The sequence below is a fragment of the Camelus dromedarius genome, chromosome 13 (assembly GCF_036321535.1).
Source record: "Camelus dromedarius isolate mCamDro1 chromosome 13, mCamDro1.pat, whole genome shotgun sequence".
Lineage (NCBI taxonomy): Eukaryota > Metazoa > Chordata > Mammalia > Artiodactyla > Camelidae > Camelus > Camelus dromedarius.
Genome location: NC_087448.1, coordinates 37290418 through 37301019, shown reverse-complemented (window position 1 = coordinate 37301019; position 10602 = coordinate 37290418). Strand labels below are relative to the sequence as shown.

Genomic DNA, 10602 nt, shown 5'->3' with positions numbered 1-10602 from the left:
CACTCATTATCACTTGTTTTCCTCTGTGATCCCCTGTGCTATACAGTATAATCTTATTTATCTATTCTACAATTTTGAAATCCCAGTCTACCCCTTCCCAATCTCTGCCACCATGGCAACAATAAGTCTGTATTCTATGTCTATGAGTCTATTTCGGTCCTATATTTATGCTTTGTTTTTGTTTGTTTTTTTGTTTTTGTTTTTGTTTTTTAGATTCCACATATGAGCACTCTCATATGGTATTTTTCTTTCTCTTATGGCTTACTTCACTTAGAATTACATTCTCCAGGACCAACCATGTTGCTGCAAATGGCATTAAGTTGTCAGTTTTAATGGCTGAGTAGTATTCCATTGTATAAATATACCACCTCTTCTTTATCCAGTCACCTGTTGATGAACATTTAGGGTGTTTCCATGTTTTGGCTATTGTAAATAGTGCTGCTATGAACATTGGAGTGCAGGTGTCATCCTGAAGTAGGGTTCCTTCTGGATATAAGCCCAGGAGCGGGATTCCAACATCATATGGTAAATTTATTCCTAGTCTTTTGAGGAATCTCCACACTGTTTTCCAAGTGGCTGCACCAAACTGCATTCCCACTAGCAGTGTAGGAGGGTTCCCCTTTCTCCACAGCCTCTCCAGCATTTGTCATTTGTGGATTTTTGAATGACAGCAATTCTGACTGGTATGAGGTGATACTTGTAGTTTTGATTTGCATTTCTCTGATAATTAGTGATATTGAGCATTTTTTCATGTGCTTTTTGATCATTTGTATGTCTTCCTTGGAGAATTGCTTGTTTAGGTCTTCTGCCTATTTTTGGATTGGGTTGTTTATTTTTTTCTTATTGAGCCATATGAGCTGCTTATGTATTCTGGTGATCAAGTCTTTGTTGGCTTCATTGGCAAAAATTTTCTCCCATTCTGTAGGTTGTCTTTTTGTTTTACTTATGGTTTCCTATGCTGTGCAAAATCTTGTAAGTTTCATTAGATCCCATTTGTTTATTCTTGCTTTTATTTCTACTAGGAGAACATTTTTGAGATGTATGTCAGATAATGTTTTCCTTATGTTATAATCTAGGAGGTTTAATGTATCTTGTCTTATATTGAAGTCTTTGATCCATTTTGAGTTGATTTTTGTATATGGTGTAAAGGAGTGTTCTAGCTACATTATTTTACATTTTGCTGTCCAGTTTTCCCAATACCCTTTGCTGAAGAGACTGTCTATTCCATTGTATGTTCTTGCATCCTTTATTGAAGATTAGTTGACCAAAAGTTTGTGGGTTCATTTCTGCTTCTGTGGGCTCTCTATTCTATTCCATTGGTATGTATGTCTGTTTTTGTACCAATACCGTGCTGTCTTGATGACTGTAGCTCTATAGTATTGTCTGAAGTCTGGGAGAGTTATTCCTCCAGCAACTCTCTTTCTCTTCAGTAATGCTTTGGCAATTCTAGGTCTTTGATGGTTCCATATAAATTTTATTATGATTTGTTCTAGTTCTGTGAAATATGTCCTGGGTAATTGGATAGAGATTGCATTAAATTAGTAGATTTCCTTGGGCAGTGTGGCCATTTTAACAATATTGATTCTTCCAATCCAACATAATGGAATATCTTTCCATTTTTTAAATTCTTCTTTAATTCCCTTCATCAATGGTTTATAGTTTTCTGTGTATAATTCTTTCACCTCCTTGGTTAGATTTATTCCCAGATATTTTATTACTTTGCTATTTTAAAATGGATTATTTCTTTACTTTCTTTTCTGTTGATTCATCATGAGTGTAAAGAAATGCAACTGATTTTTGAACGTTAATTTTGTAATCTGCTACCTTGCTGAATTCTTTGATCAGCTCTAGTAGTTTTTATGTGGACCTTTTAGGGTTTTCTATATATAGTAACATGTCAGCATATAGTGACATTTTTACCTCTTCTTTTCCAATTTGGATCCCTTTTATTTCTCTCTCTTGCCTGATTGCTGTGTCTAGGACTTCCACGACTATGTTGAATAGGAGTGGTGATAGTGGGCATCCTTGTCTTGTCCCAGATTTTAGTGGGAAGCTTTTCAGTTTTTCACCATTGAGTACTATGCTGGCTGTAGGTTTGTCATATATAGCTTTCATTATGTTGAGATATGTTCCCTCTATACCCACTTTGGTGAGAGTTTTTATCATAAATGGGTGTTGATACTTGTCAAATGCTTTTCCTGCATCTATTGAGATTATTATCTGTTTTTTGTCCTTTCTTTTCTTGATGTGATGTATTACATTGGTTGGTTTCTGTATGTTGAATCAGCCTTGTGTCCCTGGGATGGGCCCTGCTTGGTCATGATATATAATCTTTTTTAAGTGTTGTTGGATTCTATTTGCTAATATTTTGGTGAGGATTTTGGCATCTATGTTCATCAGTGATATTTGCCTATAATTCTCTTTTTTTGGAGTGTCTTTGCCTCGTTTTGGTATCAGGGTGATGGTGGCTTCATAGAATGAGTTTGGGAGTATTCCCTCCCTAGTAATATTCTGGAAGAGTTTGAGAAGGACTGGATTGACTTCTTCTTTGTATGTTTGGTAGAATTCCCCAGTGAAGCAGTCGGGTCCTGGACTTTTATTAGTAGGGAAGTTTTTAATTGTTATTTCTATTTCCTTTCTAGTGATCGGATTGTTCAATTCTTCAGTTTCATGTGGATTCAGTCTTGGTAGACAGTATGTTTCCAGAAACTTGTCCATCTCCTCTAGGTTGTCCAGGTTTGTTCCATATAATTTTTCATAGTATTCTCATGATATTCTGTATTTCTATTTTATGTGTTGTAAGTCTTCATTTTCCTTTCTTATTTTGTGAATTTGTGTTCTCACTTTTTACTTCTTGTGAGTTTTACCAGAGGTTTGTCGATTTTATTTATTTTTTCAAAAAAAAACAGCTTTTGGTTTGGTTGATTTTTTCTATGGTCTTGTTAATCTCTATTGTATTTATTTCCTCCCTGATCTTTATAATTTCCTTCTGTATGCTACCTTTTGGGGCATTTTGTTCTTCTTTTCCTAATTCATTCAGGTGGTGGGGTAAATTGTTTATATGAGATTGTTCTTTTTTGAGGTAGGCCTGTATCGCTATAAACTTCTCTCTTAACACTGCCTTTGCTGTGTCCCATTGATTTTGAGTGGTTGTGCTTTCATTATCATTTATCTCAATGAATTTTTTAATTGCAGCTTTGATTTCCTCATTGAACCATTGTTTTTTCAATAACATATTGTTTAATCTCCTTGCTTTCCTTTTTTTCTCCTTTGTTTCTCTGTTGTTGATTTCTAGTTTCATGGCATTGTGGTCAGTAAAGATGCTTGAGATAATTTCTATCATCTTAAAATTGTTGAGGTTTCTTTTGTGATCAAGTACATGATCAATCCTGGAAAATGTTCCATGTGCAATTGAAAAGAATGTATATCCTATTTTGGGGGAATGTAATGCTCTGAAAATATCCACCAAATCTAGTTTTTCTATTGTATTATTTAATTTCTCTGTTGCCTTGTTTATTTTCTATCTGGAAGATCTGTTTAGTGATGGTAATGCAGTGTTAAAATCTCCAAATATGATTGTATTCCCATCAGTATCCCCCTTTATCTCTGTTGGTAATTGTTCTATGTACTTAGGTGCACCTATGTTGGGTACATATGTATTAACAAGTGTAGTATACTCATCTTGTATCACTCATATAATCGTTGTAAAATGTCCTTCTTTATCTTTCTTTATGGCCTTTGTTTTAAAGTCTATTTTGTCTGAAATCAGTATTGCAACACCTGCTTTTTTGGCTTTTCCATGTGCATGGAATATCCTTTTCTGTCCCAGCATTTTCAATGTATTTGTGTCCCTCTCCCTAAAGTGGGTCTCTTGTATGCAACATATTGAAGGTTCTTGCTTTATTATCCAGTCTGCCACTCTATGTCTTTTGACTGGAGCATTTAGTCCATTAACACTTACAGTAATTAATGATAGATGGGTGTTTATTACCATTTTGAACTTATCTTTGCAGTTTAATTGGTATATCCTCTTTGTTCCTTTCTTCTTCCTTTTGTGATTTGGTAATTTTCCTTTGTATTATCATGGATTTTACTTAATTATTGTGACTCCCTTGTAAGTTTTTGGCTTGTGGTTACCCTTTTTCATAAATTTATTAGCCAGTTACTATAACTGCTTTTATTAAACTGATAGTAACATTATCTCAAACCCATCCTACCATTTAAAAAATCTTAAAAAAGAAAGAAAAAATATATTCTATATTTCCCTGCCTCCCTCTCCCACTCTCAGTGATTTGTATGTCTTCTTTTATAATTTCTTGTTTACTTTATTTGTAATTCATGAGTTATCACCTTTCCAGTTGTGAGTTTCTCATTTCTGTAGCATCCTGCTGCTTTTCTATTTAGAAAAGCCCTTTCAATATTTCTTTTAGCATGGGTTTAGTGTTGCTAAACTCCTGCAGCTTTTTCTTGTCAGTGAAATTCTTTATCTCTCCTTTTATCCTAAAGGATAGCCTTGCTGGATAAAGGATCCTAGGCTACATCTTTTTTTCATTCAGGACTTTTTATATATCTTGCCACTGCCTTCTGGCCCATAGTGTTTGTGTAGAGAAATCAGCTGACAGCCTTATGAGGGGTTCCCTTGTAACTTACTCTTTGCTTTTCTCTTGCTGCCTTTGGGATCTTTTCTTTATCCTTGACTCTGGCCATCTTGATTATGATATGTCTTGTTGTGGGTCTATTTGGGTTCTTCCTGTTTGGGACCCTCTGAACTTCCTGTAGTTGGACATCTGATTCCTTCTTTAAGTTTGGGCAGTTTTCAGTCATGATTTCTTCAAAAACCTTTTCAATCCCCTTTGATCTTTCTTCTCCTTCTGGGACCCCTATTATGCGAAGTTTGGGACACTTTATATTATCCCATAGGTCCCTTATGCTATTTTCATTATTTTCTATTTGTTTCTCTTGTAGATCTTCTGATTGTGTGCTTTCCTTGTCCTGTCTTCTAGGTCACTAATTCATTCCTCTGCATTATCTAGTCTGCTTTGCACAGCTATTAGATCATTCCTCATCTCAGTCAACGAGTTTACCCATTCTACTTGGCTCTTCTTTATAGCTTCAATTTCATTTTTGACATATTTTATATCTCTAAACACTATCTCTTTTAATTCCTTCAGCAGTTTGATCACTCCTTTTTTGAAATCTTGCTCTAGTAGGCTATCGATACCTATTTCATTGATCTTTCTTTCAGGGGATTTCTCTTGTTCTTTTAATTGGGAAAGATTTCTCTGCTTCTTCATCTTGCTCATACCTCTCTGGCACTGTGGTTTATGGAGTATCAGTTATCTATTTTGGTCCTTAAGGAGTTTATCTATCTAATGCCTATGTAGGAATAAGATTTAGGAAAAAAAGAAAAAATAAGAGGGAGAGATAAAGAATTTTAAAAAAGGGGAGAAAAAAGATTTGAAAACAGTGTATAATGAATAATAGAAGAGCAAGTCGATGCAGAATATCAATCGGGTTGAGGCATCCTTTTAAAACCTTTTAAAAAAGGGGAAAAGATGAAAAGCTGTATTTAAAACCTGTGTCTAATCAATAACAGGACATCAAAACCCAAGAGAAATAAAAATGATTTAAAAAGTAGAAATTAAGAGGTAATAGAAAATAAAGCAGTAAAAAACAGAATTAAAAAAAATAATGTAGGTGGTCAGTGTTCTGGAGTCTGTGTGCTTTTAATGTGAAGTCTTTCTGTCTTCGTCCTGTTTTGGAAACTCAGCTTGTTGTTTCCAGAGGCCCTCCATTGGCGCCCTCTTCTGTGCTGCTCCCAGTACCTGTTGGCATGCAGATCACGCCTTCTCCCAACACTTTTTCAGGTGCAGCTCTCCTTTGCTGTGGGCGGACGGGTCACTGCCCCTCCAGATGCTGCAGTTAGATGTTGCAGCCTGGCCAGGTAGGAGGGTGGGTCGCACCCCCTCCCAGCTGCGCAGTCAGGGGCTGTGTTCCTGTCTGCAAAGTGGGGGACTGGCCTCCCTCTCTCGGCGCCAGTTGGTCCACTGCTCTGTGCTGCTGTGCGCTCTGCCTCGGGTTGGAGCTCTGCAGGTGGGCTCGGGGAAGACCAAGGAATAGCCTTGTCCCTACTCCAGGCCAATACCCATCTCCTTGTTTGTCTTGGTGGAGCAAGTTCTCTGAGGGACCAGGATGGAAGGATCCTATCAACCTCGGGCTGTAGGCAAGTCTCCGTCTGGCCTTTGAGGCTGCTAAGCCCTTTGGTGAGGATGCAGGTTTCACCCGCCCCCGCCTGGATGATAATCACCGGAGGATGTGGCGTTTGTGCCTGAGCCCCGCTTCTCTTCCCACAACAACTTTCCATGGGTTTTCAGAGATGGGGTGATGCACCCTTTTCCCAAGGGCACATCAACCGTGTTGTTTTATGGAGGGCCCAGACTGTTCTGCCCTGTACACCCACTGCTACTGTGTACAGCCCCTTGCAGTCCCCTGGTGCTGCCTTAGTGCAGCCGCCACTGTCCTCCGCCAGCTTGGGCAGCCTGGACCTGCGCCCAGCTGCCAGCCGGCATTTCGGGCTGGGTGTCGGGGGGATCCTCTGTGCCCATTTAACTTAGTTCTGTCAGTCAAGGACTGCTCTGTACAGATCTGAGCTTCAGAGGCTCTCCTTCCGACCAGCTGGCCTCTCAGTTGTAGAGGGGAGACCCAGCGAATGAGTGCCAGTCCTCCTTTGCCGCTCCTTCCCTGCAGGGCCCGTCCTGCTCTGCTTTGCCTTTTGTTCTTTCTTTTTTCCTTTTCTCCTACCAGGTTTTTGTGCCTCTATCTTTTGAAGAGGGCAATGTTCTGTCGGAATTCCGCACGAGCTCATTTGGCTGAGTGGGTCTGTCGATGTGAGTCTTGGTGTATTTGTGGGAGAGGGTGAGCTACGAGCATCCTTCTACTCCACCATCTTCTCTGTTCCTCTAATACAACATAATTTAAATTCTGTTCTAAAAGACACATGTTATAAAAGAGTGCTTTTTTGCTCAGGTCCTATTTTCAAATACATGAAAAAATTTCCCCATGTTTTAAAATAATCCTTGTATATTGGGTTCAAGCTATGCTTACTTTTTCTTTTTAAGTATAGTCTGTTTAAAATTGTGTCAAATTCTGGTGTACAGAAAAGTGCTTTAGTCATGCATGAATATACACTTTTTGCATATTCTTTTTCACTATAAGCTACAAAATTGTATTAAATATAGTTCCTTTGCTATAAAGTATAAACTTGTTTATCTATTTTATATATAACATTAAATATCTGCAAATCTCAAACTCCCAATTTATCCCGTCCCAACCAATTCCCCTTGGTAAGCATAAATTTTTTTCCATGTCTTTTAGTCTGTTTCTATGTTATAAATAAATTCATTAGTCTTTTTTTTTTCTTCAAACTCCACATATGAGTGATATCATATGGTATTTTTCTTTCTCTTTCTGGCTTAATTCACTTAGAATGTCATTCTCCAGGGCCATCCATGTTGCTGCAAATGACATTATTTTATTATTTTTATGGCTAAGGAGCATCCCATTCTATAAATATATCACACTTTCTTTTTCCAGCCATCTGTTGATGGACATGTAGGTTGTTTTCATGTCTTGGTTATTGTAAATAGTGCACCTATGAATATTGTGGTGAAGGTGCCCTTGTGAATTAAGGTTTCATCTGGATATATGCCCAGGAGTGGGATTGTTGGATCATATGGTAAGTCTATGTTTAGTCTTTTGAGGAATCTCCATACGGTTTTCCACAATAGCTTGACCAAACTGTATTCCCACCCACGGTGTAGGAGGATTTCCTTTTTTTCCATAGCCTCTCCAGCATTTATCATTTTTGGATTTCTGAATGATGGCCATTCTGACTAGAGAGAGGTGATATCTTATTGTAGTTTTGATTTGTATTTCTCTGATAATTAGTAATAATGAGCATATTAGATGCAGATAAAGCATTTGATAAAATTGAATACACATTTATGATAAAAAAAAATCCTTACAAAAGTGGCTATAGAGGGAACATATCTCAACATAATAGAAGCTATTTATGACAGACCTAGAGCCAGAATAGTACTCAATGGTGAAAAATTGAAAAATATTCCACTAAAACCTGGGATAGACAAGGTTGTCCACTCTCAAAGCTTCTATTCATCACAGCCTTGAAGTCCTAGCCACAGCAGTCAGGCAAGAAAAAGAAAGATAAGGGATACAAATTGAAAAAAAAAGGTAAAATTGTTACTATGTACAGATGACATGATACTATATATAGAAAACCCTAAAAGCACCACAGAAAATTTACTAAAGCTAATAAAATAACTCAGCAAGTTAGCAGGATACATGATTAATATACAAAAATCAGTTGTGTTTCTTTACACTAATGATGAATCAACAGGAAAAGAAAATAAAGAAAGAATCCCTTTTAAAATTGTACCCAAAGCAATAAAATACCTAGGAACAAATCTGACCAAGGAGGTGAAAGACTTATATATGGATGACTACAAAATACTGATTAAGGAAACTATAAAAGACTTAAAAAATGAAAAGATATTCCATGCTTTTGGATTGCATAATAAATATTGTTAAAATGGTCATACTGCCCAAGGCAATCTACAAATTTAATGTAATCTCTATCAAATTACTGAAACCATATTTCACAGAACTAGAACAAATCATAATAAAGTTTATATTGGATCACAAAAGACCCAGAATTGCCAAGGCTTTACTGAAGAAAAATAATGAAACTGGAGTAATAACCCTCCCAGATTTCAGATAATACCTCAGAGCTACAGTAAGCAAAACAGCATAGTATTGGTACAAAAGCTGACATATAGATCAATGGAACTGAATAAAGAGCCCAGAAATGAACCCACAAGATTTTGGTCAATTAGTCTTTGACGAAGGAGGCAAGAACATACAATGGAATAAAGACAGTCTCTTCAGCAAATGCCATCTGGAAAATTGGACAGCAATATGTAAATAAATGAAGCTAGAATACTTCTTCACATCATACACAAAATAGACTCAAAATGGATTAAAGACTTAAATATGAGACAAGACACAATAAACCTCCTAGAAGAAAATATAGTCAAAATATTATCTGACATACATCTCAGCAATGTTCTCCTAGGGCAGTTTACCCAAACAATAGAAAGCAAAGCAAAAGTAAACAAATAAGACCTAATTAAACTGACAAGCGTTTGCACAGCAGAGACCATAAGCAAAACAAAATGACAACCTACAGAATGGGAAAATATATTTGCATAAGGGGAGACTATAATGGCTTGATTTCCAGAATATATAAACAGCTCATGCAAATTAATGAGAAAAAAACAAACAACCCAATTCAAAAATGAGCAGAAGACCTAAACAAACAATTCTTCAATGAAGACTTATAAATGACCAATAGGTGCATGAAAAAATGCTCAAAGCTATGCTTATCTTTTTAAACATCTTTTTCAAGTACTAATAAATCAAAGAAAATTAGGTGCTTTCTATAAGAATCAGAATATATAATATATAGTGACTTGACTATGAATTTTAAATCCACATTTTAATATTAGTGAAATATTGCAAAGGCATTTCTTCTAAAGTTTTAATATCCCTTTTATTAAGAGCTAGATTCTGATGGGTGTGGTGACGCTTCTGGAAGTAACACCTGATGGCTGCCCAAGGAGAACCCCAAGTTCAGTCTAAACTTTTATTAGTGAGAGGTGGTTGTACTGGAAAAACTACATTCATGAAATGTCATTTGCCTGGTGAATTTGAGAAGTATGCAGCTACTGTGAGGGTTGAAGTCCATCTTCTTGTGTTCCATACCAACAGAAGACCTATTAAGTCAGTGTATGGGACACAGCTGGTCAGGAGAAATTTGGTGGACTGGGAGATGGCTATTATAACCAAGTTCAGTGTGCCATTGTAATGTTTGATATAACATCAAGATTTACTTTCAAGAACGTGCCTAACTGGCATAGAAACCTGGAATGAGTGTGTAAAAACATGTCCATCTTTGTTTTTTGCAACAAAGTGGATATTAAGGACAGAAAACTTGAGGCAAAATCAATTGCTTTTCACCAAAAGAAGAATCTTCAGTACTGTATTATTTCTGCCAAAAGTAAATACAATTTTGCAAAGCCCATCCTCTGGCTTACTAGAAAACTGTTTGGAGACCTGAACTTGAAGTTCATTGCCATGCCTACTCTGGCCCTGCCAGATGTAGTCATGGACCCAGCCTTGGCCACATGAGCATGACACAGAGGTTGTTCAGACTACTGCTCTCCAGGATGATAACCTGTGAGAAAATGAAGATGGAACCCACTGTCAGAAGTCTAGTTTTATAGGCAATTGCCCTGTGATGTCAGTGGTGCAGCGTGTTTGCCACTTCATTATATAGCTAAGCAGAACATGTGCTTAATCTTTGGAATGCTGAAGGAAATGAATTGGCTTCAGAGTAAATATGGCAGTTAAAAAAAAAAAAACCTTAGTTTTTGGACTTGAATATTTAGCTGTTCTGGAACAGAGGTAATTCCTCCTTGAGTTTCATATATAACTGCTGAAGTCACATCATGATATTCAGTGGTG

General features: G+C 36.9%; 1 pseudogene; it reads left to right on the top strand.

Moving 5' to 3' along the window:
- Positions 1-9682: 9682 nt before the first annotated feature.
- On the top strand, positions 9683-10318 carry LOC105091664 (GTP-binding nuclear protein Ran-like; annotated as a pseudogene).
- The last annotated feature ends 284 nt before the right edge of the window (positions 10319-10602 follow it).